Below are 6,000 nucleotides of genomic sequence, written 5' to 3'. Positions count from 1 at the left end.
TGACCTGCTGGCGGCACCTACCCCCTACATATTATGTCTTGCCACCTTATTTTATAGCTTGTCATCTTACTTACTGATTGTGTCTAATATTTTAATGGTACCTCTAGGGTGTTTTATGTATATTATCTGTCATATGCAAAACTCATACTTTTATTACTTCTTTTCCAATTTGGATTTCTTTTATTTCTTTTTCTTCCTTAATTAGCACTGCTAGAGTACTTGCTCTGATTAGTAATTCCAATTCTATATTAAATAATAGTTTGACAATCTTTGTCTCATACCTGATCCTGGAAGCGAAATATTTCAGTTTTTCGGGGCTGGAGAGATGGTAGAGGGGGCAGGGCTTTTGTGTTGCAGGGGGTCAACCTGGGTTTAATCTCCAACACGCCTTATGATCTCTCAGACCCTCCAAGAGTAATCCCTGAGTGCAGAGCCAGGAGTAAACCCTAAGTAATGCTGCGTGTGGCCCCAAAACCAAAACACCCCAAAATTCAGTGTTGCAATATTATTTTAACTTAGGAATTTTTTAAATCACAAATGGATGTTGAATCTTATCCAATGTCTTCTCTGATTCTATTTATATGATTATATGATTTTTGAATCTTTCCTGTTATTGATATAATTCATTACACTTATTGATTGTTCTATGAAAAACTGTTTTCTATCCCTGAAATAAATCACACTTTGTCATAATGTCCCATCATTTTAATGTATCATTGAATTCAATTTGCTAAGAATTTGATGAGGATTCTTGATTCAATGTTTATCAGGTATATTGGTATTCAGTTTGCTTTTTGGTGTTTCTGTATGTTTTCAGTATTAAGGCAATGTTGTTCTCATTACATGGGCATGGTTTATCTTTTCCATTTTTTTCTGAAGCATTTGAGAAGACTCTTGTAGAAATGACTAGTGAAATTGTCTGGTTATGGTTTTTCTTTTTCAGACTTGATTAATATCTCAAGGTTTCTTGTTTATAATTGAATAGTGATATTTCTATTCTATTGTTTTTGTTTTGGGGCCACACTTGGCAATGCTCGGGGCTTACTCTTAATTCTTCCCTCCGGGATAACTCCTGGAAATGCTCAGAGGACCATATGGTTTGCCAGGAATTAAATCTGTAGTTGGCCACATGCAAGGTAAGCAACCTACCTGTTATACTATCACTACAGCCCCAGTTATATTTCTATTCTAATAGGGTAGAAATAGAATTTAAATGTCACTTGTCATCCCGTTGCTCATTGATCTGCTCGAGCGGGTGCCACAAAATCTCCATTCATCCCTGTCGCAAGCTAGCCCATTGGCATCTGCTTCCTCCAGGAACACAAAGAGCCTCAAAGCATTTGTTCAGGGTCTTGACAAAGAAGTCCGACCATCTAGTAAGTGGGTGGCCAGGCATTCTTTTGACATTCCGTGGAATCCAGTCGGTAATAGCTCTAATCCAGTGGTCATCTCTGAATTACGTTATGTGTCCGGCCCATCTGATTGTTGACGCCTTGGCAAATGAGACAGCATCCCTGATTCTCAATTGTTGACGGAGGTTGGAACTCCAGATTCCTTCTCTCACTTGGGTGAAACATGATATTCTGAGCATAGCTCTTTTGATATCTCTTTGGGAGACCCAAATAGCGTTTCTATCTGGTTTTCTTAGGGCCCAGGTCTCTGAGGAGTATGTTAATGTAGGAAGAATGGTAGAGTCGAAAAGATGTGCACGGGCCTGGAGGTTCTTCATTCTCTTAACAACTTCTTCAAAGCTCTTGAAGGCGTTCCACACCGCTCTTTTTCTCCTGCACAGTTCCGGCGCAAAGTCATTTATCATGTTGAGTTCTCGACCCAGGTACACATAACTGCTGCTTTCGGAGACGTTCATTCCATTGAGAGCGAATGGAACATCAGGGACTATTCTGTTACTCATGAACATAGTGTTCTTGAGATTCAGCTGCAGTCCAACCTTTCCACACTCACGATCGAAGTCGGCCAGCACTTGTGCCGCTTGGCTAATGTTTGGTTTTATTAGAACGATGTCATCAACGAAGTGGAGGTGGTGTCGTTGCGGACTGTCTATCTTCACTCCCATTCCTTCCCATTCTAGTCGTCGCATGACGTTCTCGAGGGTGGCACTGAAGAGTTTTGGTGAATTTGTATCACCCTGTCAAACCCCTCTCTTTACATCGATGATCACTTCCTTGTAGAATGGTGAGATCCTGGTGGTGAATTCATAATATAGCTCACGGGGGATCCTGATGTACTGAGTTTGGATGCCCTGTTTGACTAGGGCTTCGATGACTGCTTCAATCTCAACAGAATCAAAGGCCTTTTTAAGTCAATGAATGTTAGACAGATTGGCATCTTGAACTCCTGAGAAACCTCAATGAGCTTGGTCACCATGTGGATAAGGTCACTTCACTTATCACTTAACTTCCCGTTAGTCGTCGATTTGCTCGAGCAGGCGCCAGTAACATCTCCATTTGTCCCTGTCGCGTGCTAGTATAGGCCAATGGCATCTGTTTGCTCTAGGAACATGAAGAGCCTCAAACCGATCATTCATGATCTTGACGAAGAAGTCTGACCATCTGGTAGGTGGGCGGCCATGCGGTCTTTTGACATCCCGTGGAATCCAGTCGGTAACAGCTCTAGTCCAGCAGTCATTTTTAAATCTCATTACGTGACCAGCCCATTTGATTTTTGACACCTTGGCAAACGAGACAGCGTCCCTGATTCTTGATTGTCGATGGATGTTGGAACTCCAGCTTCTTTCTCTCATTTGAGTGAAACGTGATATTCCAAGCATAGCTCTTTCAATTCTTCTTTGGGAGACCTGAATAGCATTCTCATCCTGTTTGTGTAGGGCCCAGGTCTCTGAGGCATATGTTAATGCAGGAAGAACAGTGGAATCAAAGAGATGTGCCCAGAGCCGGAGGTTCTTCGTCCTCTTAGCTATTTCTTCGACGTTCTTGAAGGCGTTCCAAGCCGCTCTCTTCCTCCTGCGCAGCTCAGGTGCCAGGTCATTTGTCATGTTGACTTCTCGACCTAGATACACATAGCTGTTGCATTCAGAGATGGTCGTTCCATTGAGAGCAAATGGGGCATCAGGAACGAGGCTGTTTCTCATAAACATTGTCTTCATAAGATTCAGCTGTAGTGCTACCTTTCCACACTCACGGTCAAAGTCGGCCAGCATTTGTGCCGCTTGGCTGATGTTTGGTGTTATTAAAACAATGTCATCAGCAAAGCGGAGGTGGTGTAGTTGCCGACCATCTATCTTCACTCCCATTCCTTCCCATTCCAGTCGTCGCATGATGTTCTCGAGGGTAGCACTGATGAGTTTTGGTGAAATGGTATCACCCTGCCGAACCCCTCTCTTGACATCAATGATTACTTCTTTGTAGAATGGTGAGATCCTGGTAGTGAATCCGCAATACAGCTCATGGAGGATCTTGATGTACTGGGCTTGAATGCCCTGATTGGCTAGGGCTTCAATGACCGCTTCCGTCTCAACAGAATCAAAGGCCTTCTTTAAATCAATGAACGTTAAACAGAGTGGCATCTTGAATTCCCGAGAAACCTCAATGAGCTTAGTTATCGTGTGGATATGGTCGATGGTGCTGAATCCTTTGCGGAACCCGGCTTGCTCGCATGGTTGTCCTTCATCTAGTGTTCTGCCAATTCTATTTAGGATGACTCGAGTGAACAACTTGTAGATGACAGACAATAGGCAGATCGGGAGATAGTTGCCAATGTCATGGATGTCTCCCTTCTTGAACAGTAGTACGATCCTGCTGGTTTTCCATTGGGATGGAACCTTGCATTCAGACAGGAAGTGTGTGAAGAGCCGAGCCAATGTATTGATGAGTACTGACAGCAGGTTCTTCAGGTGTTCAGGTCTGACCTTGTCTGGGCCAGGTGCTATTCGTTTCTTTACTGACGAAATGGCGTGTTGGATTTCGGAAGGAAGAACATTGGGAACGACATATCCATCCTCTGGAATTTGGTATGTTGGCAAGTGGACATGGCTATCGAAGAGATTTGAGTAGAAGTCATGGATAATCTTCTCCATTGCCGTTCTGGAGGATGTGATGGATCCACCAGGACGTCGGAGGTCAGTCATCTTGGTCTTGTAGTTGGCGAAGGACAGGCAGGCGTTATGAATACTTTTCCCGGCTTCTGCCGCGTCTACCAGCACTTCTGCTCTTCTCTCTTTGAGGATAAGGATAAGGTCAATCATGCTGAATGCTTTTAGGAACCTGGCTTGCTCAAATGGTTGTCCTTCATCTAGTGTTCTGCCAATGCTATTCAGGATGACTCGAGTGAATAACTTGTAGACGATGGAAAACAGGCAGATCAGTGATAGTTGCCGATGTCGTGGATTTCTCCCTTCTTGTACAATAGAACAGTCCTGCTGGTTTTACATTGTGATGGAACCTTGCATTCAGACAGTTAATGTGTGAAGAACTGAGCCAATGTATTGACAAATACTGGTGGCAGATTCTTCAGATATTTGGGTCTGACCTTATCTGGACCGGGTGCTGTACGCTTCTTTACTGACAAAATGGCGTGTCGGATTTTGGAAATGAGGACACTGGGAATGACATATCCATCCTGTGGAATTTGGTATGTGGGTAGTTGGATGTGGCTATCAACAAGATCAGAGTTGAAGTCGTGGATAACCTTTTCCATTGTCCTTCTGGAAGATATGATACATCCATCAGGACATCAGAGAGCAGTCATCTTGGTCTTGTAGTTGGCTAAGAACAGGTGGGAATTGTGAATACTTTCCTCGACTTCTGCTGCATCAGCCCATGCTGCTGCTCTTCTCTCTTTGAGGTTTTCCTTTATCGCTTCTCTGCACTGCTTTTCGAGTTCAGATGTTAGCTTGTGATTGCGTGAAACTCTCACCAAACCACGTTGACGAATGAGCTCGAGAGTTTCCAAAGACAGGCTTTTTTGTGGCTTTCTCTCTCTCAGCATTCCTCGCACAATCATGGAGGTGCTGAACCAGTCGACTGTATTCCTCATCGATGTCAATGATGGCGTCTTCCCATATTGCCACAAAAGTGCCAAAGAGCTCCCAGTGGGTGGTCGTTCTGGGAGTTTTCTTCTTAAGCTTTGCAGTCATTTCTTCCCTCTCCGTGAAGTAGAATTTCATGTGAAGGAGATTAGTGGTGTGATCCCGTTTGGAATTTTGGGACAACAGCAACATCGGTTAGGCAAAATCGTCAATTGAATATGATGTGGTCAGTTTCGTTGTGGAACTGTCCACCAGGAGACTTCCATGTCCAATGTTTAGATTAGGCCTTCTGGAACTGCAAGTTACCATGATGAAATAAAAATGTCTCTCACCCTGTTCTTTCTATTCTAGGCCATGGGTTCCAATGTGGAGTTCTTTGGATGACCTTCTCAGTCCTATCTTGGCATTAAACCCCCTCTCAGTGGTTCACCACCTCATTGTCGCGAAGGGGTGGCAACGGTGCCAACCAGCGAAGAGTGAACCAACATGCCACCCATATGGCAGAGCCTGGCAAGCTATCCATGGCATATTCAATATGCCAAAAACAGTAACAAAAATGAGCCTCACTCCCCTGACCCTGTAAGAGCCCCCAATATGGCAGCATTGAAAGGGATGAGCAAGTAGAGACTGCTAAAATCTCAGGGCCGAACTAGGATGCCAAAGCGAAGAAGAACTAAAATGACTGTCTGCATTTTAAATGTACGTATGCTGGCATCGAAAGCATCCATCGAGGGCCTGATGGTGCAATCACAAAAGATCAAGTATTACGTCATTCGATTGACCAAGATGAGAAGGCATCAATCACATCAGGCCGTTTTCGACACTGGAGAGAAAAATGATCCTCGGAACATGCGACAGTAGAGGCATTGGTGGTGTCGGTGTCCTCGTCAACACGAACTTGGCCATGAGCATTGATTCGTTCAAATGCCTAACAATCCGAATCAGATGCTTACATTTGAATAGATGTGGATCATTGTTGGTTGTTTCTATCTTCG

Source organism: Sorex fumeus, unplaced genomic scaffold (genome assembly GCF_029834395.1).
Source record: "Sorex fumeus unplaced genomic scaffold, SorFum_2.1 ptg000050l, whole genome shotgun sequence".
NCBI classification, from domain to species: Eukaryota; Metazoa; Chordata; class Mammalia; order Eulipotyphla; family Soricidae; genus Sorex; species Sorex fumeus.
Note: the sequence above shows the minus strand (reverse complement) of the source record.